Raw genomic sequence first — 27,011 nt, forward strand, 5'->3', positions numbered from 1 at the left:
ACACCGTAGAATATTATTCAGACATAAAACAGAAGGAAATCCTGCCATTTGCAACAACATAGATGAATCTTAAGGACATTATGCTAAGTGAAATAAGTCACACAGAGAAAGACAAATACTGTATGATCTCACTTATACGTGGAATCTAAAAAGCTGAACTCATAGAAATAGAGAATAGAATAGAATAGTGGTTGCCAGGGGCTAGGTGGGTGAGGGAAAAGGAGATACGTTGGTCAAAGAGTACAAACTTCCAGTTATAAATTGAACGAGTCATAGCAATCTAACGTACAGCATAGTGATTATAGTTAACAATACTGTATTATATACTTGAAAGTAACTAACAGAGTATTTCTCAAATGTTCTCAGCGCAAAAGTAGAAAGAGTCATTATGTGATGATGTGACACAGGCGTTAGTAATATATAAGTGTATCAAATCAATATGTTGTACACCTTAAACTTATACAATGTTATATGTCAATTATATCTCAATAAAGTTAGGGGGTAATGAAGTTAAAAAACATTCTTCCTTGCAATTTTAAATTACTAAAGAGCGTTCTTATCTAATCACCAAAGGCACAAGAAAGTCAGGATAATGGTCCTACATGGCAATGTTCAAGCTCTACTACAAATGAAATTCCTTCATTTCTGGCAAGTTCTCTCATGAATTGCAGGGTGGGGTGTGTAGGATTAAGATAAGAAAGGATCCGTTTCATTTTTGTTTGTTTTGCTTATTGTGCCTTCCTCTTCTATGATTTCATCTAAAAAGAATAAGAAGGACTACATGTGGTAGAACTGCTTCTGACTAAATGATATTACAGTTAGGAAATAATCAAACTCTTAACAACACTCAAGCAGCTGAAATGTAGGACACAGCTGGGACCGATATTCCAAAAAGCATGATGATCTTCCGAGGTAGAACCAGTTAAAAATGTGTGATTCCAAACTGCTGGCTGAACTTTCTGAATCATTCTTAAAGTCATTTTGACCATTCTTTTTTATTCCTGGGATAAAAAGTCCTAGGTATAAGCAATACCGTAAAACCTACATGATTATTCCATTAGTGAAATGTAATAAAGAAAGTCAAGACGGGAATAAAAAGTCTAAGAAAATCTGGCAGTCTGAATTTCCTAACTCACTTTTTCCTGTGAGAAAACTATATCCTATAAAACACCGCCATTAACAGTTCTAAATGTAGACTGTGAAGAAATGCTTATCTGACTCTTGGCTTAGTACTATATCTAAGTGGAAGTAAAGTCACAGCACAAGCTTAACCAACAAGAAAATACATCCTGAGGGAGACAGACATAGCTTAGAATGTTAAACTAATCTGTAAGAAATGTATCTGCTATTTTTCATTTTAAAAATTGACCATTTATGCTTTTATTAATATGCTGAAAATAGTTGTCATAAGTAATATTTACGTGGCACTTAAGAAGTATACTAAATATGTTTCCACAAACAATGCCACATTTACTTGTCACAGTAACCCTACTGGTATTTTTAATACTCAAGTAACAGACAGATAAGGACTGGGGCTCTAAGAGTCCTTGTAACTTTTCAAGATGAACCAGTAAATATTTTCTTTGCTTTAAAAAGTATTTATCCAATACTGGGAATATGCTTTTCGAAGGAAAGGAAGGTAACTAATGCTACCAGCTTCTGTAATAAGAATATTCTATAGTTATACAGTACATTATGATGTACAAAAAATTAAAACGTTCTTTCCTAAGCATTCTCATCATGCTGTGATATTCACTAATATGGTAAAATACCAGGACATTTATTATTAATTTTATAGACATAGAGACTGAGGCTTGGAAAAATTTAATGACCTGAGCATATTCTCACTGACCAAGATTAATTCACTAAGCCATTCTGCTTCCTGAAATCGATGTAACTTTACTAACAATTGTCACCCCAATAAACTTTAAAAATAAAAAAAAAAGAAAGAAAAGAAATTGGAAATTGGAGGGACATAATTTTGGCTAGTGACTAATATAATGGGAAATTATATCACCTGCATACATTATATAATTAAATTGAATGACTAATTATTTTTAAATTAAATGAAAGCTCCTCCTCCACCAGTGTAGTGTTGAGCTCCACAAAAGAAGGGAACTATACAAATCTAAACCATTTGGCTCTTTGTGGTGTTGTGTATGAAGGTGGGGTATTTGTTTTGCTCTGTGTTCTTTAAAACATGCTCAAGGTGGGAAAGCAACTTTTTTGAAAAATGCTAACTAGGAATAATTAAATTTGGGGGCAAAATTCAGCCATAAGTTTAGTCCATTATATACTATATAACACTGGAAAAAATGTCTTAGAGAAGAGCCAGCCTTTCCAAAAGCAAAATTCACCAAATAAAACACTGGAAAATGTAATTCAAACAAAAATAATATTTTTTTTCAATTTGAATTTATGTCATTCCTTTAGTAGGTAGTATTAATAGTTTCCAAATGCCAATGTGTGTTCATGAACAGTTTGCAAGTTCATGATGTAATACATTCCTTTTTGGATACATCTTATGTCAAATCCATCTGTCTAAGGCAGATATGCATAGTTTTATAGAATCTTATCTGCAAAAGAACTTCCACAGTCAGATAAAAATGGCTTTACAGAATAAAGAGGAGTAGAGAGAAGAAAGATCAGCTATTGCTGTTTTGGAGATATTTCCTTCTCCCACAGTGTCTTGCCCACAGCTCTGTGTCCACTGGGCACCTGGCACTCTTCTACTCTTGCTTTTCTTAATATCCCGCCCATTCACAACAAAGATTTCACCCTGGCATCTCAGGGAGAACTAAAAAGATGGAGGTCCTGGAGGAAGTACCCATGCAAGAGGTTAATATTCCTAGTATGCAATTCACCAGAATTTCTCTTAGCTTTACCTGCCTGAATCTAAACACCTGATTTGTATGGGCAGCTTATTAAAGTTTAACAATTAAGCATATCTCGTTTTTATTTGATTCATCTCCATGAGAGCCCAAAAAAGTTAATATAAAGAATGAAGGCAGGCAAAGGTACAAGGGAAGGTCACTGCTACATCAAGAAAAAAACTATACAAATTCTATGACAAGAAGAGGAGCCAAGTTAGAGGACAGAAGCTAGTTCAGATAAAGCAGCTAGCCCCCTCACCATTTCTAACTCTAGACAGGCCCCAGACCACCTTGAGGGATGTGATTATATTCCTTTTATAGATGCACCATTTTCTTCCACTAATACAGTTAGGAATGCAGAGTGAGGGAATCAACTATTACTATTTTGTCTCTGGCTATGGAAACTCAATAAATGAACTCGCTTTTCTATCTCAATAAAGGAACTCATACTATTTCTTTATAAAGCAAATGTGTTTCTCAAAGAATGTATTAGAATTACTTTTCTTTAAAAAGTAATATACATTTGGTTGATACAGAAAGGAATTCTATGTTGATTATTTTTCTTTCCTTCTATGAATCTCATCTACCGGTGTGACCTAAATGGGATCATATTTCAGAAAGCGAAATATTTTTAACAACAAAACTTTGCATTTCCAGTATGATCTTAAACATAAAAGTTTTGCAAAAACACAACTTATATTTCTCTCCTACCAGCTAACTCATGTCAGTCATTTAAATAGGTGCAACTGAAAATAAACTGCTTTTGAGTATAAATAATATTTTTATAAGAATTGGAAGTAATTACAATAGCTGTTATAAGTTTACATTTGCCACAAAGACCCATGATTTTTTAAAAAACTGTTCAAAGGATTTATGCATGAGGCTTATACATAGCATAAGTATATATACAGTTACATCTATACGAAAAAGAGGAAAAATTAGACAAAAAGCAAACTGGAAAATAACCCAAAATTATTAGAAATTGCCTGGTGTTGTACTGTATTAAGAAAAAGTATAAAAAATTATTTGGGAGGGGGAAAAGTTATTTCTAAGCGGTAACTTTATAAGCAAGAGTCCTACTTTCTTTTTTTTTTTTAATGCTAGGCTGGGAGAAATCAATAATGTTTTCAAAGTAACAAAGTAAACTGCTTAGACTAACCAGTCCATACTAAGTATTAATTCTATCCTGTAGTGTATGCTATAAAAGGTAATTAAATTCTGATGTTTTCTAGTTTCTCATTTCAGTCTGCTCTAGCCGTATCTTAAAACTTGTTAGCAACTCAGGTCACCCCCAAAATTACACAAACCTAACAACAGCTTCCCTGGGATAATTTGATCTGCTCCAACCACAAATTCCAATCCACATACTTTCTTCTGTTATGGTTGTGTCTGTGTGTGTTTAATATACTTTTTCTAAGGCTTTTAAAAACAAGCCAGTGATTTCTCATTCAGCTCTCTACCACGTAAACAAAACCACTGAGGAACATTTTTATACATAGAAAAATTTTCTAGTTATCTATAGAGTATGTCTTAGTACAGTTTCAAATGACGGTGAAAAAAAGTATTATTGCCATCCTTTTACATTTCTCATTCTTCGGCTGTGTACCTGTGTCCCAAAAAGATTGCTTATCATTTGTTGCTCCCTCCCAATTTAGGACACTGTGGGAGAAATCTTAAAACTTGCCTGACTCAAGTGCTTTCTCAGCCATTGCCTTGACACCAGAAGCCTGTTTTAACAGACTCATGTTGGACCTTTATCACTCTACTGACCCCATCAAACAAACAGGGCTACAAATGCACAGAACAGCCGCCTTCTAAAGGCAGCTTGATTGTGATTCATGGCAAAAAGCTGGAGTAACCCTGCCAGGTCTTAGAAGCTTTAAGATAAATTGCATTGAACTTGATACATATAAAACAGCATCTTGAAAATGAATCATCTGCAAATTCAGTATTTTCTAATTAAAATTACTCCCTCTCAGGTCATGTAATTAATTTACTGAGTGTAAAAGAAAAAGTCAGGATTACTCACACAGTCTTGAAGATGCAATGTCAGCTATTTAGGACAGAAACATCCAAGGCCGTGTTAGAACTCAATTACGACTACATATGCGTTAAAGCAGGAACTGGCAGGGCTCTGGACTACGGCAACTATAGGACTCATGCTTCTCGTACACTGGGCTATAATTTATGAAACTGAGCCTCAGATCCAGCCAATCATTTAGCTCCTCATAACAAGTCTAACTGGCTCTGGAAAGCTGAAAGGGCTGCACTAGAACAACAAAGATGAGATAGTCCACACAATAATCTGCTTATCTGGACTCACTTTCCCTCACAAGGCCAGAGAAAATTCACAGCTTCATTGTCTGAGGAAAGGACAGATGACCCAGGAAAACGCAGCTATACGTGGAGCAAGATCTTTTCTGGCTTGGCAATCCCAACCGTGCCGGCATTAAAGGACCAAGTTACCCCTGGAAACCAAAGGGCAAGGACAGCAGCAAAAACCTGAGGTAATTTTGATCTTTTTATTTTTAGTACGAGTAATGCTGAGCCAAATTATATGCATTAAGTCTCTTGGGCAACTACATATGCTTTAATTTTATTTTACCTTTTTCCACTCTAATCTTTTGTAGGATCATTTGCTATTAAGTACGAGTAGAGGGAGGTTTAATGTACCTGGAATAAACTTGAAACCAAAATGATCATTTGTGGAGGAAAAGAGATCATTTTACAGAACAGTTTTAGAGCTACCTTTTCAAAGCAGACTTTTCAACCACCCACAGAAACCAGAATAAAGAGGGCTGAAGCAGGCAGGAGGGAAAAGGTGCTTATGAGCACGATTAAATGCTTTCCATATCTTAAAAGAAAGTAAGTTGGGAAGACGGGTTGTTGTCCAGCTCCTCCGGTCCTTGACACCTAGGCTATGATGTACTATGTGGGATTGTCGAGGGAGAGAATGACATAAGAAAGTTGACAGAGCCCCTGTGGTCCAGTTTTCTTCTTGTTTTCTTGGCAATATTTTTTATGTTTCCCATTACATTTTGAAGTGTTAGTTATACCAACGACTTGTTATACCATACTTCCAAGTTTGTAGTTATTATAGAATCTATGGAAAACATTTTTAAGTCAAAAGAGGTGATAAAATAGAAGCAAACAAACCCAAATGGAATTGACATACACATAACCCCAACACCACACCCTTAGATACTTGTGCTTTACACGGTAACAAATCCTGTCAAATCCTCAGCAAACAGTATGTTTCTTCAACAAATTTTAAAAGCAAGTGTAACATTAGCAACAATACAAAATCTTAGTAATAAACTTTTAAATAACTAAATCAATCACTATGCTTTCAAAGTGACAATAGAACCTTCACAATATTTAAATCATGTCAGTTTTATATGCTCCCAAAGGAAGAAGCTGGAAGGGAAACTTGCTTTGTTTAGTGATGAAATATAAACAACAGTAACAGAAGAGACATTTATGCACTTTTTGTTTGCCATACATAATTGACTGAATTCAACTTGAGATTTGACACCAAGAAGGAAAACAGAGCAGTACACAAGGAACAGAGAAAGTAATCCATCAGCAATTCCCCAAAGATTTGTTCTTTGAATTGTCCAATGTGTGACTAGCCAGGGAAGAATATTTCTGCTCTGTTTAACTTTTTTCATTTAATTAAATCTTTGTTTATTTGACAGTGCTCTTGCCTACGGTGACTATGTGAGAACTGAAACTTCTGAGGAAGCCAGGGTGTTAAAATTGTTGTTCCCTTTACTCAAAGATAACATGGATAATCTAGTCTGAAATGGAAAGTGAACCCTTACGGTAATATTGTCACAATCCCCAACACACAGAGCTCCCTGTTTCTCCTTCCCTTAATAAAATTCCATTAAAATACCCTTGAACACCCATGCTCACATCTCCATTTTCAACAGACAAGGCCAAAGGAAGTCATTTAAGTCATTTCACATGTATTGTTGTCCAGAAATTTTCCATAGGAAGACTGCATCTCCAACAAATTTGAAGACAACCATTTCACCACCCAAGACAATGGCCAATAACCAGCCAACGTCTTTGAGTTAGAATCTTTCATGGCTTGTCTACATTCTCTGTGTTAGCATGTAGTTAAGTTACAGACTCATCTCTGGCTCCTTGATTCTTAACAAACACTAAAGGTTTTATTTGACTCAACTTCAAGCTGTTCATCAGTGAGTAGGTACTGTTTACCCCAAAACACATTCATGATGAGAGCTTCCTAAAAGACCAGCACTGCCTTCCCTTCCTATAATCATAATAATTGTGATACCCGAAGACATGTTACTGCCCCTTGGCAATTCGGGAGGGACTTGGATATTTTGTTCCTGGAGCTGTCACCCTGAAACAAAGGAAGTGATGTCTCAACGTGATCCAATGTGAGCCAATTCTGCTGTTTACATTTGTTTTCAATACCCTACTGAAAACAATGCAACAGAGGAGGAAACTGAAAAACATACGTACCATAGTATAACCTTTTGCCTAAAATTGTGAGTGCAATGTATTAGAGTCTGCTGATAGTAGACATCATGGTCAGTTCAGCAGGGCTAGTGTTAGCAGATTCTAGCTAGAGATACTACCTCCTGCCATTACCATCAATTTATATTTTTTGTCTATCACATCAGGCCCCGTCTAAGAAGCTCATGGTATAAAAGAGGCACTCAAATAGCTGAATTCAGTTCTTACTCACTTCCTTGATCTCAGCCTCACAAAAATTAAGATGATCCCTGTAAAAGAAAAGTACTCAGGAATGGAAACCTTTTTCTGAACCAAGAAGTGTCGGCAAATCTCAAGTATCAGAACAGTTACAGCCGACTGAAAAGAGTCCCTAACCCTGGGCCAAGAATGATTTGTAGGCCCATACGCTCATTTGTCTGACCCTGCGGTTTATATAGCCAAAGGAGTCGCTCCTGGGAAAACTACAGGAAAGGTTCAGACCTACCTTGTTAGTGTGTCAAAGATTGGCAGGGGATTAACTCCATTCCAGGTGACTGGGATAAATAGCCCCATTATTTCCACAATGCTGGACTCTGCCTAATGGAGCCCTGGACCGCAGGACCCGTTCGCTGGTAGGGAACCGCTGACAGTTCAAACACTGACACTTCGAGCCAGCATCATACGGTATAAACCGAAAGAGAAAAATGTCAGTGAGAAGGAGAAGGCCTGCCTCACTTTAACCAAGAAAATAATTTTCTTTTCATTTAAATAAGAAGGGATGGGTGCTAGAGATGAGAGTCTATGGTCATTGCAAGGATTAAGCTAATATTATTTGTTCAGAGAGCAAAACACTTTATCTGGGCACACAGACCTCAAATTCAGTTTTGCTCTTGGCCCACGGAGGGAATTTTGAGTTAGTGGTTTCTGTTGTTGTTTTTAATTCAGTCTCTCCTAAGAACATGAATGTATAAAAAGATACTAATAATGTATTTGACAAGATTCTAAAACATATTATACTCAAAATTAACATAAACCTACAACCTTTTGCACTTACATATATTCAACACTATTCTAGGCGATGACAGCTGAATCAGGTTTTCTAGGACCTTAACCTGTCAAAGTTTCTCAAAAGCCATACAACATACACATAACATAAACAAAAGCGGCCAATTACTTACACTTAGTAAAAAAAAACACTGGAGGGTGCGTTCCTAATATTTGAGATTAAACCACCTCTTTGCTTCAAGTAGCATGTATGCATTATAACATGGAGGTTAAGAGCATAAACGCTGTGTAGACTGCCTGGGTTCAAATCCCAGCTCCGATCCTTAACGGTGGAACTTGGGCCAGCTACTGAATAGCAGTATGCCCTCAGTTTCCTCACATGTAAAATAGTGTCACACACAATAACTATCTCCTGGGGCTGGTGTGAAGAGTAAATGGGCAATGCATGCTTCGAACTGAGCCTATTCCATGGTGAATATTCATTAAGAGAAAACTGTCATTGTCATCATCAAGCTCATTTCAATAAATTACACAATACCCAAAATGGAGATGAATTACTGAACAGCCAGATACAGTGAAATATATCTGCTAATAACCCATGTCTCATTTCAGGTAATATTTATGAGTAAGATTTTGTCTTAATGCCTCTGAGCTCTCCGCTCAAGGAGCTATGTCAGTCACTGTGAATGGTCAGTTTTCTGCCTGGTTATCACGTGGCACTTTTAACCCTGCCCTACACTGTGTAACACAGAAGGACTCTCACCTAAGACATGACACAGGAGGGGGTAACTGTAGCAGACAAGATTCATGTGATACTTGGTACAAAGTTCAGACTCGTTGAAAGATTCCTGCACGAAGGCAAAAAAATAATGAAAGCCATTAATCTTCAGTCATGGTACCCTAACTAAAAAAGATTCAAGCAGAAAAAAAGAGAGTTACCTATCATGAGCAGCTGTGCTGATTATCCAACTACATGAACCATGTCTAGAATTCATGGTGACTTCTCAGCTAAAATATGAGAGAATACTGAAATTAATTATCTCCTTTTCTCCCTGTGAAGGGGATTTCTCAGAGCAGAATATTAACTGAAACTTCAACCTGCTCACTGAGAAGGGACAGAGGAGAACAGTTGGGTTGGTGAGGGAACAGCCGCCCTAGGGGAAGGACTATGGACTTCTATACTCCTTCATTCATTCACTCATGAATGGCCTTGCCCCTTATCTCCCTCCAGCCACACAAACTCCCACCAGCTATATCTAACTGCTTATAGTTCCTGAGCAACCCATGTTGCCCACACAGTCGTACTTGTGTACATGTGCCCCTTCATCTGCACGCACTTCCCCAACACCCACCATTAAGACCAAGGAAAATTCTCTCCTTCCTACCCACCTCCTCTCCATGGAAGGTGGTAAATTAATGAAGCAGTACCACTTACCACATAAAGGAGCTCTAATGGACCCAAAAAAAACCCATTGCAAAATTGGGAAACATTTTCAGTTTAGCAAAAAATGCTTTAAAAATGAAATTTGGGGCTCTTTCTGCAAGATCCCAAATGAAACAAAATATTAAGGCTTAATAGTCCCTTGGACAGACTCTTCATTAGCTAAAGACTCATCTCTGGTCTTTCTCAACAAGTTGATAAAGAAATGCAAGGAAGTTGCTAGAAATTATTGCAAATGTGAAAGCTTTGCATGGGGGCTGGCAAGGAGTCAAATGAGCTAAGTCTCATTGTTCTAATTATCCTGCTCCTGGCAGAGGAATGGAAAGGGAAGGAGGTCTCAGATTCAGGGCGAAGATTCCATTTCCCCCTATGTTGGTTCAGCTACAGAGTTGGACATGAAGTCTCTCTCCTGATCCATCTGTGCCACTGAGACCTTGCCACCTGCAGCATCACTGCGGTCCAGTCCTGTGACTGCGGAGACAGTCACTCGGCACTGACATTCACCAACGAGGAGGAGGATGGGATGGGATGGGACAGAGAATTTTAGGAAACAGTATGCTGGAAGGTGACCTTCAGAATTGTGACACGGTTCCAGTTTGTCTTTAGCCCCCTCCCACTTCAGCTCTGCCTCCCTCCCTCCACCAAAAAATAGTTTACCTGTGCTCCCCAGCTTCCCACAAAGGTGCCTGTGCTCCCCTCCCATCGTATGGTTCCATCCCTCAAGCAGCCAGATTAAACCAGTCTGTGCCACTATGATTAAATGTTTCTGTTACCTTCCAAGTGGCACTTCATCTTATTTTTTTTTCATTTTTATTCCTTTCAATTACAGTTGTCATTCAATATTATATTAGTTTCAGGTATATAAATAGTGGTTAGACATTTATATAACTTAAGAAGTGATCCCCCGATAAATCTAGTATCCTCCTGGCACTATACATGGTTATTACATTATTATTAACTATATTCCCTATGTTGTACGTCACATCCCCATGACTATTTCATAACTATCAATTCGTACTTCTTAACCCCTTCACCTTTTTCACCCAGTCCCCCAACCCCCTCCCATCTGGCAACCATCAGTTTGTTCTCTGCATCTATGAGTCTGTTTCTGTTTTGTTTGGTCATTTATTTTGTGGCTGTTTTTTTTAGATTCCACATATATGTGAAATCATATGGTATTTGTCTTTCTCTGTCTGACTTATTTCACTTAGCATAATACCCTGTAGGTCTATCCCTGCTGTTGCAAATGGTAAGATTTCATTCTTTTTTATGGGCACTTCATTTTAATGGGGACTTCCTAGAAATAAAGTTAGGAACCAAAGAAATAACCACAGTAAACAACTGAAACCCCTTGCAGCAGGACAACAAAAACATGCAGAAGGCAGGCCGGGAGCTCTGGGCCATGGGAACCACACCAGCACATCAGCCACCTTCTCCACTCAGGGGTGGGCCAGCCCTCCGTACACAGCCCTCGGCCAAGGAGAACGCTAAGTTTTCATTTCCCCCTATGTTGGTTCAGCTACAGAGTTGGACATGAAGTCTCTCTCCTGATCCCTCTCTCCTGATCCTCTCTCCTGATCGCCATGCAAGGCCACCACATAGAGCTGGGCAGGGCACAACTAGTACAACCAACCACTCATATCAGTCCACCGTCTCTAGTCCCTAAGTCTTTTCTCTCTATATCCAGAGCACAGCCACCAGCAAATAGGAAAAGATTTCTCAATTATTTAACCCTACTACAGTAGAGGAACATACTTGGTGCCTCAAAAGCAATTTGGCTATGGAGAAGCATTTGTAATCACCAGCAGCTAAAAGAAAGGCATACATTGCTCCATGTCTCACAGTCCATAGGATTTTTTTTTCTTCTTTTCGCCATAAGCATTTAAGCACAGAAATCAGAGGAGTGGAAGGAAAGAAGATTGCAGTTGCATCCCGTGTACGATATGAAATAATGCAGTGGCCCTTGAAGTTCACGTGCATCAGGATTACTGAAGGTAGATCCTTGACTCCCACCACAAGATGCTGATGCTGTACGCCTGTAATAGAGCCTAGGAATCTTCACTTTCCATTGGCCCCCCTGATACTTTTAAATCACGTTATCCATGGATTACTCCTTGAGAAGCATCGAGACAGTGCATGCAAAGCACTTAACAGAAAGCCTGGCATATTACAAGTGCTCCAAACTTACTAGCTATAATTATGAAGAATCAGTATGGACTCAACTTCATATACTCTACTTAGACTTGACCTTTTGTTAAGTGCAAATGGCATGTGAGTGTGGCAGTGTAGTAGCAAGCCAGGAGCTGGTTTAGTGCAAGGAAAGAGAAATAACAAGAGAGATACAGGACAGAGACAACATAATTTGTGTCTTTTTAATGATCCGTGAGCCTTTGATGAAAAGCCTTAGGCCGGATTACCAACCCCCATTAGCTCTGAAAACATAACATAGGAGTATTTGAAATAATTGCATATGGACAACAAATTTCCAAAGTAAAAACACTCAAAATACTGGCATTTTCATTTTTCTGCCTCAGATACCAAAAGTAATACAAGGTTATTTGTTTTATAGGGCAAAGCAGGCACCAACTAATTAGGGAGTTTTTAAATGGATTCGTTCACCAATGTTAACACAATATAGAGAAGTCAGTCCCGAATCTTATTGGCTGCTGTGCGTCTGTGAGTCTTGGCCATTTTTCTCTGCTGATGATGTGGACCCTCCACAGGTGGCTGGAGCTAACTGTGTCTACTTACCACTTGGGATCACTCCTCACGATAAATAGGACAGCCCTCCAGGAAACCTTCTGTTTAATTTGAATGCTGCTGAGTATAAGACAAAGCTCTGTTGTTCAAAAGCATAAATAACAAAAGCTTTGTTCTTCCAAACAAAGAGGGAAACTGTAGATCTATCCAAAATCACTTGGTCTTAAACTGTGTACGGATGACAAGAATGAAATATTATTTTAGGCTCTCCAACAGCATCAGTCATTCAATCTCCTCTCCTGGCTTCAGAAAACAATGACTCAATATGGCCTTTTACTGACAGACTGCAGCCTTAGGAAAATAATATTCCTGCATTTAAATCAATGGAAGCTATTCAAAGCCCACTTAGCTTTCTCGCTTTGAAGCCTGGGCACAGGAACACAGCTGTTTATACTCATATAATGAAAAGAAAACAGAAACTGTGAATGATAAAAATCAAAGTATGTTCTTACTCCATCCCAGGTGCTTGACATGTGTTTATTGCTTGATTCCCTCAGTGACCTCTAAAAGGTAAAAGGGTGATATTATTAGCCCCATTTTACCAAGAGTAAGAGAGGTTAAATAAGTTTTCCTAAGGATACAATACAGAGTTGATAAGTGGCTGAGCTGGAAGTTAAATAAGAAATAAAAGTAGCCTCAAACCTCTATGTGAAGATTTAAATGAAAAAAACTCCCATATTTCTATTAATATAATTTTATAGAAATGCGATCATTTTGTTTCATAATCTGTTTTGTATTACTAAGTATTTTTCCAATCATATGTAAAGCTCTACATCGTCATTTTCATTGACTACACAGGATTGTCTGGAAGGCATTTACCATAATTGACTATGCCAGTGCCCCAGTAATACACATTGAAGTTATTTCTAGTTTTCCATATAAACATATGGAATGTTGCAAACATATTTTTACATTTATGTAATTATTTCCTTAGGGTAAGTCCAAGACTGAAAGTTGCAGAGACTATACATTTTACATTTTAGAACATATCACCAACTGCCCTCTGAAAGGTTGTATCAGGTAGCTACCGAGTGTACCCATTTCTTCACACTCACAGACACACCAAGTTTAACCAACCATTTACATTTCTGCCAAAATGATAGCGGGAAATGATAGCATTATTATTTTTATTTGCATTTCTTTCATCATTAGGGAAATTAGACATCTTTTCCTACGTATTGGCCATTTGAAATTCTTCCAGAAATTAATTATCCCTATCCTTTTTCTACTTTTCTATTGGAGCCTGACTCCAGAATTCATTGCAAATAACTTCCTCCTGCCTCTTTCTGCTTTCTCATTGTGCTGATGTATCGGAGACTTTGATCTCTAGCCAAGAAAACTTTGGCAACATATTGCCAGGGTGATTATTCAAGTTCCATAAAACATTTTCCAAGGAGAAAAACTAGTTAAGTCTAAAGAACAGAAAGCCATAAACTTCTCCTTGGTTGTCTGTTTCATAAATAGATCATCATTCCCTGACTTTAACAGCAGTTGTTTTTCTTATAAGAAACAATGATCCATTCAAACTTAATCTGTTCTTCTGCACAGGGAAATTTGGATAACTGCAAAGGGGCCAAGGACAGTTTGAAGGAACATCCCCAGAACCGGGGGCTAGAATAGAGGGAGGACATGAGGATGGATGGATGGATGGACGGACACACACACACGCATGCACACGTACCCATGCGTGCATACACACACACACACACACACACACACACACACACACACTTCTGTGGCCCAGGCAGAGACAGACCACAGACTCATAGATTGTTTGTGCTGAGACCCAGGTTAGAGATGTTCTCACTCCAAGGAAACTAAGACCCACAGACATCAAGTGACTTGGCTGACATCAACTGATAAATGATAGTCCCTTGACTCCATGAGCAGAGCTGGTTCCACTAGACAACACTGACCAGAAGTAAAGCAAAGCCCACGTTGAATCCCCAGAGCTTAAAACACTCATTCTGCCTCCCACAGCACCTGAATTATGTTGGAAGGCTCTTTGGCAAAGCACCCTCACGCCTGGCCCCGGAACCTCGACACAGGGAGCCTGAACCACACGTCTGACCAGCATATTGGCTGCTAGGATCGGGCAGCATTCTGACTGGCTGTGGCCAGAGGGCTACAGGGACAATGTGAGGCTGCCCTCTTGTTCCTCTACTCCAGAAAGAAGATGACCACACCAGGGCTGATGTGCAGCTTTTGTGGTAGCCAGGTGTTTTTTCCTTACAAATATCACGTGTATATTTAGCTTAGTTTGTTCATTACTGTCTGTTCAGATTCTAGACTCTGAGGCAAAAAAAAAAAAAAAAACCAAGCATGGTCATGTAGTGGTTCTGTCCTCCCAGATGTATTTATTGAGTTATACTTTAGCCCAAAAAAGACTTAAATGTAACCAAAATATCAGACAGGAGAACTGGACATGGGCTGCTCGATCCCATCTCACCTGTGGAAAAATGCATGGGTCTGTGGCCCCATATTCATTCCACTGAGGCGACCAGACAAGTAGCCAGCCCTCTGTGCAGTAGCATTAGCAACTTCCCTACAGTAGTTATGCTGGTCCCATCATGAAGCTCTCACCAAACCTAAATAGAGGCTATATTCCACCCAATACACATCCTTGGTGAGGCCTAGAAATGTAGCCTCCTCCATATTTTCTCAATTCAAAGCATTTTTCTTAACTCTTTAGATATCATGTGGTCTAACAGAATAAATAAGTCACACTGAGACTTGAAGAACAATTGGATAAGCAGACTTGGGAAAATGGCTTAGGATTCAATAGTGATGATTGTTTTGTGCCAAGAGACACACATGCATTATGCTCTTTAATCCTCACAATTGCCTTCTAAGGTAGATCTTTTTATCTGCAATTGCCTTCTAAGGTAGATCTTTTTATCTGCTCTTGATACATAAGGAAACAGAGAAAATAATAAGGAATAGCTCATTTGTGTACTCAGCTGATTCTTCTACAGAATTTCCTGAACTTTTATCGTGACTTTGAGCAGTTCTTCCAAAAGACCAAGGCAAAAGAATGAAGGAGCCTGTCTCGAATGTTAACCTGTCTTGAAGGTTCATTCGGGGCTGCGGGACCAACTGACTCCCCTCAGCTTCCTCCCTGGAAAAAAAAGTGATCTCATGCTTGTCCTCTCTTTGGGAATGGGATGTTTCCCACCAAAGAAAATTCTTTCCAAAACTTAGTGCTTATTTTAGGAGAGTTGTGTGGATTCCCAGCCATCTTCACACAGGAAGTCTAATATTCCTAAATCAAGGATAGACTCTTCAAGTAAATTTCAGCAACCCTGTTGGTCATTAAAGACTCAAAAACTAAACAAAGAACCCCATGGGGGGACTAATATTGGTCCAGAATATTTGTGAGCACGTGAATTTTCAGCAGAAACTTGCTAATCCCTATGGTATATTTCTCTCGTCTTCTTTCATGTTTTCCTTTCAACTCTCATGGTTCCTGGGGTGTTTATTTGCCGGCTCTGAAGGTTGGACTACATGCAATCAGTTTTTGTTTCTTGAAACATTCATTCAGTTTAATTAACATATTTGCTTCTTTTCTTTGTCCCCCAAAAAGAATCCAAAAGAAACTAATACCTTCTTCCCAGGATGGAAACGACACCATTTAGAAATATTTAAGGTTCGTCTTACAAAATACTGTGTTGAGAAAAAAAACCTAATCCCATAGATTATCCAAAATGATATCTGACTCAGTACTAAACGCCTACAAAGAACTCAATAAATACACGTTAACTAATTTATACTCATCAGGATAATAATGGTGATAATAATATGCATTTCTAAGGAACGTTGCTATTTTCAAAATACTATCACTAATATCACTTTAAATAAACCTCAAAAATCTCATGGACGATTGAGAAGGGGCTTTGTGAACATATATATGAAGGCCTGTACCCTGGCTCAGCCACGTGTTAGCCATCTGACCTTGGGCAGGTTACTGAAGGGATGTGAACCTCAGCTTTCTCAACTGTAAAACCTGAATGGTAATTATTCCTTCCTTGCAGAGTGGATGAGAGACTTAAAGATAGCATATGCCAAAGGCACAGCAGAGGACATGACACATGGCAAGCGTTTAGAAATGGAAATTTTTGTTATTATAAAGAAGGACTGATAGAATTATGCTCTCTCACAGGTGAGGCAGCTGAGGCTAAAAGACATTAAATGATCTGACTAGTCACTACAGCCAATAAGGGCCAGAGCTAAGACCAAAACACAGGTTTCGAACCCACCCAAGGAAAGAGTTCTCTGCTCTATTTCAAAACTTGAAGTGTGAAAAGTAGAGTTATTGCCAAAACAGGGGTGTTGATCAATGAATCTTGAAAACAGTCGATCCATGCTTTCAGCAGCAAATAAGGCAATTAAAATAAAACTCTGTCTCCTTGCTGGTATCGTCAACAGGAAGCAGACTTAATTCAGAAGAACCTCTCTTCTCATTTTGACCCAGGCAAAACTTTCTAAGGGTTTGATGAGTTTTATCTTGACCATCCATTGTATCTTGCTTCCGACCTGCTTTCAAAAATTCACTAATCCTGACATTTTGGTGTGGGTCACCTGCCCTTCAACAACTAAATATAATTTCTGCCAAAAAAAAAAAAAAAAGACCCAAAAGTAAGAGAAGCTTGCCATCTCAGCAATGCTGGTAGAGGTCCCCTTGTTTAAATGTCATTTAAAATATGTAACTCATCCCTCCAAAGCAGAAATAAGGGCCATTTTAGGACCTTGTGTGGCCTCTGATACATGCCAGGCAGAAATTGTTTATCTTCACTTTTTAAGTTCTAGAACATAGTTGAGATGTCTTCTTCTTGGGACTGCTTTTTAATTAGTTACTACATGCAGCGTTATTGACAATAATTTGAGATCTGCTTCCTAAATTTAGGAAATTTTCAGAACCTTAGAACAAGAACAAAAATTGATGGTGTTCTCTGCAGCAAGCCTCAGTGAGCTTTTGTGAAATCATTAAAATAAGCGACTAAAGTTGAGTAGAACACACAACTCCATATCTTTTTGATGACGTGGATAGAATATCTGGAGTATAGATAGCCATACTAGTACCAGTATAAACCCCAGTGAACGAAAATGTGGAGAAAGAGATTCAGAGAACCCAGGACACTCCCTCCCCCACTGCCTGATAGAAAACAAGTGAAAACATGTCATGATCTATAGGCAGAATACTCTACCTGCTAAAAGAACACCAATGCTGTAAATATTTAGTTGACAACCTGCTCAGTGTGTAATTTAGCCAACTGTTCCAAGTTATGAGTAAATTCTTTTTCTATTTCTTTATTCTTGGCTTTATTTTCTTTGTCTTTCTTTTGTCCTTTTGCTTTTTATTCTCTGGATTGCTTCAATATTCCTTGCATTCATTTTTATATAATCTTTCATTTATCCCTTGTTCTTCATAGAATGAAAGTGTTTTCAAAATAATCAAGTGCTGTAAAAATGTAAAGTTGTTCTATCATTATTGCTCCTATCATCTTTATTATTTTTGTCAAGACGTTATTAAATGTCTTTTGCATTCTCACTATTGTGCCTATAATTTGTTCCTCCGGCTTTTATCTTATCTGGTCTTCTCCAGATTTTTCAGAATATTGCACATAAATATTAATAGGAGAGCAAAGCTGAATGTCTTTATATTAAGTAATTTTTTTTAACTCTGAAAGTATCCAGTGAATTAGGCAACATTCATTAAACACCATCTGCAGACACAATCATCGCTCCAAAACCATAGAGGAAATTCCAAAGATAACAAACATGTCACTTGACCTTAGTAAGCTTAGAGCCTCGTCAGAGTGACAAGCCACATAATAAGCAACTCAAGGGGACATCTATCACATGTGCAAATAACTCGAGTTCAAACAGAGGACCGAGTTTGAGTTAGCCAGATAGAGGTGACCACGTAAGGTTTTCTGAAGGTCAATTTCAAAAGGGAAAAGAAGGACACATAAAGTCTAAAGGAACAAGGGCATTCTATCTGACCCACCAATGTTATTAAATCCTTTTCTATAGCCCTTTGCAGTCTCCTAGGGACTATCCCGTTTCCTGACCCCTTTCCTATTTCTGCTCTGAATATATTATCAAAAGCTTCTTTGGAACTTAAGAAAGCTCTAATATGTCTTACTTTATACAGTTTTTTGGTGTGTGTATGTGTATGGGGGTGTGTGTGCATGTGTGTGTATGTGTGTGTGTATGTGTGTGCTTTACTTCCATGGTCTTGCGTATTACTTTTGTACAACTACAGCCTGCTTCTCTAGGTCTTTCAAATTTTCAGGTCTTTTTCAGTATCTATTTTTAGTGTGACATGGAAAAGCCAACATTTTTTAAAAAGCAGTCCTGTGGCATCTGCTGTTTGAGGTGTGTTGTATAGCACAGCAGCCTGGAGACTTTATTCCAGCCCTTAACAATGCTCTTAGATTGTCCCTCAGTTTCATTCTCTCTGCAAAAAAAGATCAAGTTATAAAACAGCCTCCTCCACACTAAAATGGGGACGCCAAACCAAAATGATCTAAATTCAGTCTGAATCTGTTAGACAGTTGATCAATTTCTATAAGCTCCAAGCCTGGAATGTAATTGTTTCCACCATCTTTTCCAATAGGTTGCACCTTCTTTTTCAAATTTATGGGACATGAAAGTTGATGTAGTGACTTTTACTTTAAAATGAAAAAATCAGCATGGTAAGAAAAACAGAGGGATGCTTTTAAACAAGAAGCCAGACCTCCAATACCACAAGAGTGTCTGTCTAACTGTGTACTCAATACCAGATAGGGCTTGAAACATGGGCTGCCAACAGGAGCACTTTGTTAAACCGGACCTCCCCACACAAAAGCATAAAATGCATCACCTGTCTGCTATAGGAAATACTCATTTTGTTCCAAAACAAAAGATACAATGTCAAATTCAAATGCCTAAATGGAATTAATATAAATCTAATATTTGTACAAAAGTGTGCTTGATTGATCATCCCTTAAAGCTAGCATTTCTTGTGAAGTAGGAGTTTGATAACTGGGAGGAGGAAAGGGGAGAAAGCGCTGTAAGGTGGGAGACTAAGGAAGCAGGGAAAAAGGTCAACTTTTTCACATGATTTCCAAAGGCCAATCACGGCAAGGGCCACATATGGCACTAACATTATTCATAACCCTCCGTGCAAAACAGGAACCTTATACAATTTGCATGCTTGTTTCCAATCACATAAATTTAATAAAATTCAATTTTCACCCTCTGACTTTGTATTTGAAAAACAATAACACTGGGGGAAAACAGTTGTCTCATTGGCTATTCCTTTCCCTACCCAGCTCAGTCTTTTGAATGGAGAATGAAGAGCTCTCAACCCCAGGAAGCATATCAAGGTACATCTTCCTCCACTAGGACACACTGAGCTGAACACTCTATAGTACAGCCATAGGTGTTTGCACACTGCAAGCCACTGTCACCTTTGCCTGGTTCTTTTCATCATCAGCTTGATTTATCAGGCAGATTTTCAAGTGTCCTAGGTCTACCCTGGAGCCAATTTCAAAGCCAGACCTTAGATTTACAGAAATAAAATAAACAGAACTTCAGTTCCAAATATTTACTTTGAATTCCAATTTACACGTAGAAATGTTCATCCTATAAATCCTAGCCTTAATTTTTGACTCAAAGAGTCTCCTGATTTGGTCTTTAGTTCCTTCCTCATGGTATCATTTTAATTCAGTCCTGCATTCCCACATATATAAATCCAGTTCCCCATCTTGTGTAATATATGTATCTCTTTGCTAATTGGCAGGCTTTGGGAGAGACTGGAAGTTACCCTGCCTGGCTCGGAAACAGCCTGGCAGCAGCTGGAGAGCCCACAGAGCCAACCCAATTTGCATCATCTTCATCAAAGCTTGCAAAGTGTGGACAGCAGCTGGCTGGTACCAGAGTGAATTAGGGCATCCCCTTCCTATGCATATAGTCTGAGCCCAGGTGTCAAGCCCTGAAAGGTCTCTCAGCAGAGATAGGCCAACAGGCTGTCAGCGTTACTCAAGTGCCTGTTTCTGTGGAGTAGAGGAAATGACGCTGTTTCTGATATGGAAGAACAAAACATATATTCACACACACATGCACGTATTCTCACACATACGTGTACACACACATACACACTTGCTCCTGATATAGTGGGGAAATCCTTGTGAAATCCCCAAATGAATAACAATTTTAAATTAACACCAAAGTATTACCAAGGTTCTAAGGTTTGGAAGAGACAATTCCATAAATTCTTCTTCTGCCTTCCAAAATGAAAAATCAGAAGAAACAAGGAAAAAAGGGGGAGATGGGGTGACTCTGAAACTGAACAATGCACAACGTAGCCCCAACAGATAAGAGGAGAAAAAGGCTAATGCTGCCAAAGAAAAGCAGACAGAAGTTAAATTAAAAAAGAAAAAAAGAGAGATCAGTGAAAGAACAAAAACAAAAAGGAGAGGAAAGAGGCCAGAGTGGGAAAAGGGGCTGCGTACAAAGGTTGAAGCTGAAATGACACCGTGGGAAGAAAAGGGGACTGTAATTGAACAAACGTAATATAACTGAGTTTCCATTTTAACTTTCAGCCAAAACAAGCGATGTGACATTTTAAAATGTAGACACTACGAGGAAAGGACAGGATCTCCCTTATGTAAAGCATAGTTCAAGTGGGACAAAGTGTTAATAGATTTTTTCTGATTTTAAAAACATGTAGTCATTTAAAGAATCTGAAAAATTAGCAAAAAAAAAAAAAAGAAAAACAAAGAAGGAAAAGAAATACCTATAGTCCCATTACCAAGAGATAACCTCTGCTAACATACTCATATATCCTTCTGGTCACATGTATACAAGTAATGATTACACTGTGTATGTTGTAATTTTTTTTTCACCTGGTATCATACCATAGATAGTTTTTCATTACGTTAAATCATTTTTGAAACAACAACTTCGATTCTTAGTTTGTATATTCTGAGCAATAATGCTGTAAATATTTTCATACATAATTGTTTGTCCAAGTTTCTAATTACTTCCTTAGAATAGATTCATGAAGGGTAAATTTGGTACCTGGTTCAAAAGGTACCAAAGGTCTTTTTTAGGAATTTTCTACTGATTTATACTGCTACTGACTGTATAAGTAGGTTTGTTTTACCACACCCTAGCCAATGAGTATTTTCTCAACAACAACAACAACAAAAAAATCATCTACTAAATTGATAAAGGTGCAAAACACAATGTCAAAGGCACTATATATAGTAAACTATCCAGTTTACTATTTATTTACAAAGTCAACTTCTGAATATACACAGACTACTTATACTTTTTAGAATTATGAGCTCCTTTGAGAATCAGATGAAATCAATGAGCTTCTTGGATTTCATCCTTGAACAACCTCAAACTGACTTCTAAACATCAGACCTAAGTAGAATTCTGGAACATGAGCTCATTGGTAAGTCTAAACCCCAATTCTTAGTTTAAACACATATGTGAAGAGCATGCATGGTTTAGTGGGAAAAGGCTCAATTTGAGCCACGGGACTTGGTTTCTGCTTCTAACTCTATGTCTAATCATACTTACGTCCTTATCACACTCTGGCACCTAAGATCCCTTCCATCTGTAAGACCCTGAAGCTCTAAGAGAATGTTAAGCTTCACTAGCATGTTGTAGATAGTAACTGCTCTGTGGACATTCCATGGTCTTTTTCTGTACCTAGGCTGCATTCCTTGATGTATGCAGGAAGAGCCAAGGCCTTTTCTGTCTCTGTGTCATCTGCTCCAGGAATACGAGTACAGATTAGTGTCAGTGCTGTTCATTGCACTTATCTCATGGCCTCCCACGGTAGATGGGGGAGCTCCTTCAAGTGTGCCTGATTTGCTTGACATATTCACCAGTAAATGTCTGCTAAAATAAACCAACCTAAACAACAATGTATCTTTCAAAATTAAATAAAAGTAATTTTGTTTCGTTTGGGTTGACCATAATTCTACAAAATGTCTAAATGTGTACAGTCATTAGTAATCTTTTCAGCTTAAACAAAACATTTACACAGTTGATTTTTAGCATTCACAGTAGTGATGTTCTAACTCACTGAGAACACTGAATTAGTGACTCCTGAACCCTGGCTTCTGGGGAAATACAGGGTTAGGTTCCTGCAAGCCTCTGATCACAACATTTTCATCAACCAAATGATATATAATCTTTTTTTATGTGTGTCCCTGTCTAGAGACATTTTACTTAATATACTGTCGATTCATTAACATAGAACTCATGGCTAAAAGCTCTGTAACTCATGCCTGAACCAAGCTTATCTAACACATGTGTTTTGTTCTTAAGGCACATCGCAGCCTTCTTGTACTCAGGAACACCAGACAACACTTCAGCACTACACTTGGGGGCCATTTTACACAGCGAAATCACCAATGAAAAGCTCAAAAATGCAAAAATTGCAGTACTAAATATACCAAGAGAAGGACACGTGTTTACAGTATAAGAGCTGAAACAAGAAGGCAGAACACTGCTTTGTTAGCGACTCAATAAATGCTTATTGTATTAGTCAGGATTCTCCAGAGAAACAGAACCCATAGGAGATATATTTTGTACCAGGCATTGTTCCAAGCATTTTACATGAATTAACTCATTTAATTTTCACAGTAACACTGAGGTAGACAATGTTATCCCCGTTTTGCTGATAAGGCAAATGAAGCATAGAGTTTTTCAGCAACTATCATACAGTCTCACAGCTAAAACATTCTGGAGAATATAGAAAGAAAAGAACTACAAGTAAATTATGAAGAAAGAAGAGACTATTCAAATATCTGCTTGACAAAGTGAGACTCTATGATTTTTCAGGGTATCTTTAGTTTGCCGTTAATTAGAACTACAAGATTTCGTACACAGTCAAGGTAGGTAGACGCTTGGATTCCAACTGCCTTTACCTGACAACTTTTGTATGGCATTTGTGGAAATCACCAATATCAATCTCAGAGTTTTTTTCTTAAGAAAGACACTGCTTTTGTAACTTCCAAACTAGAATTTTCATAATAAAATGTTGAAAAGTTTCTAGGGACTCACCAGGACACTAAACCACAAAGCAAGAAGCCTTAGCATCTGATGACTAAAATGCACCCTACTTATTTGAGACAGGTCAGTCACCTACGTTATCTTGGGAAACCCAGCAAAAAGGCTAGTTTTTAGACAAAAGTTATTTTGAAGTTCAACAAAACAAAACACTTAACACACGCATTCAAAATCCCTGAGGGAAAAAAGTCATACCTCAAAGCCAGTGACATACCCACTTTGGAAAGGAAGCAAACGTCAAACAACTGGGCCAAATATTGATTAGACAGTGGTTCCTACACCAAGCTTTTCAAGGAACTAAAAAAAAAAATCACTCCGAGTTAGGAAGAGAAGGAGACAGCTTGCTATTACTAGCTCTCACTAGCAAATTTGCAGTACTTATTAAAAAGAGGAAGAACTTGCAGCCTGACATTTAGACACTGCTTATGTGATGTGCATTGTCCCATTAGAGCCCTGACCTAAATCTAGTCGTTGAAAAAGAACTAAGTCTCTGCCCCCACCTATTTCCAAATGTCAGCTGAGAACTCATTTCTCAGACCCTTTTCATCCATAAGAAAACCCTAGGAACTTTTTTTAAATTTAAGGAGAAAAACGTCAGAAAGTTAAAACACAGTATGTAGCCTCTCCTTCCTAAAATGGCCATTTGGCGAAAATCCATGATAATGAAAGAGTTAAAATTCTGCACCATTTAAGAACAACCAGTTGACCTTTAAATATGCTGGTTTGAATCCAATCACCTTTCAACAAGCATGAAATCTGGCACAAAGCGTACTAACACACCAATTATTTTCATAGTGTACATGACGGAGTTCACAGTGTCCTGTTTAGAAAAAAATAAATGTTCACTTTTCAAAAGCCAGACTTAGAGGCTGAGTGTCTCTGTTGATAGGTTTGTCCTTTGGTAACTGTCTCCAAAAGTGCTGCTGGAAAAGGCATTTTCTTGAAAAAGTACAGTTCCTTAAAAAAAAAAAAAAAAAAACATTTTCAAGTTGTTTAAATTCTGGTATGTGAAATGGTTTCCCCTAACTTTCAGTCCATGAAAAGTAAAAATAGCTGGGAAATAATTAATTACCATGCTCAGTGAAGAACTTTGCATGCCATATATGCAGGGGAAAGCTTTACCCTCCTAGTGAAAGAGTGAAATGCTGAATCTTACTCTGAGCAAATGTGTTAAAATTCAGAGATTCCACACCAACTGTTGAGTGGCTACTCCCTAAAATGAGTCTTTGCTTTTCAAAAGTTAATTCCCGCGAGTCTCTTTTAAGTGGTGATATTCCCTCATGTCTTCAAACAGAATTCTGTCGTCAAAATTCTGTCACAGGCTTCTTAAGAACATACTGCTTGAGTGCAATGTGCAGAGACAGAAGCCCTCTCTGGAGGACCATGCTATGCCGTCAGCCTCAGATCAACTGCAAGACTACGTCCTTTATCGCTTCCTTTGTTTTCTGTCTCCAGGCCCGCTCTGTGCCTGCCGACCAATGACCAGTTCCGTGGAAGATTCTGCCAACCCATTTCTGCCCGCCATTGACCAGTTCCGCGGAAGAATCACCCTCCACGTGAACCAAGTTCAAGCCTGAGTGTGTTTTTTCTTTGTTTAATCTTTTGCCCTAGGACGGAGACTTCTGAGATTCCTTCCCAAATCAAAACCTCCTCTCTCTGTATCTTGCTGCAGCGAGAGACTTCTGCTGGCCGTGCCCATGTTTGCCAGTCCCTCCTTGCCATAATATTTGATTTCCCCTCATGCACTCCCTGTCATTTGTGAGTCCATAAAGAGAACAGTCAGGTCTCACAGCCGCATGGGCAGTGGCTCTGGGCCAGCCACTTCTGCCTTGGGGCTGAGGAGGGGAGGGCTTGATTCAGGAAGAGAGAGGACCTCCTGGCTTGGGTACTGTTCACAGACCATCAGGAAAATAACTGCCAGCCTGAGGCCCTGACACAGGAGTTAACTGTCATCGGGGCAACTTGACTACATGTATAATCCTGAGGACTCCTCCAAAATCAAAGGGGCCCTCCTGGAGCCCTGGCAGAGTGGAGGCATTCCACAGACGTGCCAGGCACGACGGGCAGCCAAGACTTCCACAGGCCTTGCTCGCTTCGCTGCCCCCGTCCCCATTCTCACTGGTTCCTAAGAAGCAAGGCTCCCTCGCCAGCGTCTTCTAAGCAGCCACTAATTCCAATCCCATTTTCCTACCTCTAGGACTGATTTGATTTAAAAGTCCAGATACTCCTCATCAACCCCAACTCACAACTGATTCCCCACTCCCCATTTGCCTTGCCAAGATATGGGGAGCAGGGGATGTGAAAGTGTCTTTTTGCTATCACCCCCAGCTCAACTGCCAACAGAAAAACTCAAATCAACAGAGTCTAAGATGCAAACTACCACGAGGTCCTCACCTGACTTTCTTACTTTTTCTCCTTGCACGCAGGGAATGAATGACTCCCTTGGTCACACCATCCTATGACTGTGACTCAAAAAAGACCCAAAGCCCTACATGCTTGAAGACTTGCACGGCAATCCATTTAGTTAACGTTTGGTATTTTATTAAGCAGTGTCCACAGTCCTATGGAGGATGAGATCTGATCAGGCTTCCCAGCCCAACTACTACTGCTTCCCCTTTCTGTCAGCACCCTGTCCACTGCAACTTCCACCAGAAAAGCAAAGTGGATTTGGGAAAAAGAAAACATGGAAGATAAGAAGACAGAAGAGTGAGGATTCATTCTCAGGGTTATTATCAACTCAGTAGACTGGCCTCATCACTAAAGTTCACTGAAACCTCAGTTTCACCTTCTGTAAAATGGGGATTGTAATATTCACCTCACTTGACGCTATAAAGAAAGCAAATGGGATAATGAAAGTGAACATAATTTTGAATTATAAATAAAGAGGGAAAGAAGGGAGGGAAGAAAAAAACTAAAAGGATTTACCTCCCTCACCCTTCCACACAAGCAGGTAAAATAAAATGTTCAGACCAGAAACCTGAAGAAGATAATTCAAAATATAATATTCTTAGGAACTGTCAAAGGCAGAAGTCCCTGTTATCTCCAAATTGGACAAGAGCTCAGTCTGAGCAGCACGTCTTGAACCTCTGAGTACCTGGAGCATTGCACTAAAGCTCTAGGTCTGACCTGCAGAAAAAGACCAACATTCTTCAGTCCCTGTAATAAAAAGACAACAGCAGCTGAAGGACAAACTTTGAGAATGGGGTGAGACAAACACCTCAGACCATGAACTTACTTTATTCTCTTGGCAGATCAACTTCAGGAGAAAATTCCAGCTTTGTATTTTCTGCTTGGTCCCACTCGAATGGGAAGTTCTGCTCAGAGGCCCAAAATAGAAAACAGGAAGTTAACAGAACTGATTTTCCTAACTCTCCAAAAGCAAATCA

The 27,011-nt window shown here is 38.8% G+C and overlaps 1 protein-coding gene and 1 long non-coding RNA gene across 3 annotated transcripts in view; one reads left to right on the plus strand and one right to left on the minus strand.

Annotated features, from left to right (window-relative positions):
• The window catches only part of PDE4D (phosphodiesterase 4D), a 1,245,242-nt gene extending 1,240,220 nt beyond the window's left edge, over window positions 1-5,022 (minus strand). Inside the window, exon 1 of one of the 2 annotated variants that reach the window (XM_033111247.1) lies at window positions 4,903-5,022. The gene's annotated coding sequence lies outside the window, so the exon portion shown is untranslated. The remainder of the gene's footprint in view (window positions 1-4,902) is intronic. The other variant, XM_033111245.1, reaches the window with a different exon arrangement.
• A 223-nt stretch (window positions 5,023-5,245) lies between these two features.
• On the plus strand, window positions 5,246-26,436 carry LOC117025352 (uncharacterized). The gene is made up of 3 exons (XR_004423585.1): window positions 5,246-5,380; window positions 25,081-25,202; window positions 26,052-26,436. It is a non-coding gene; the product is annotated as an uncharacterized LOC117025352 (long non-coding RNA).
• The last annotated feature ends 575 nt before the right edge of the window (window positions 26,437-27,011 follow it).

The sequence above is a fragment of the Rhinolophus ferrumequinum genome, chromosome 7, assembly GCF_004115265.2.
Source record: "Rhinolophus ferrumequinum isolate MPI-CBG mRhiFer1 chromosome 7, mRhiFer1_v1.p, whole genome shotgun sequence".
NCBI lineage: Eukaryota > Metazoa > Chordata > Mammalia > Chiroptera > Rhinolophidae > Rhinolophus > Rhinolophus ferrumequinum.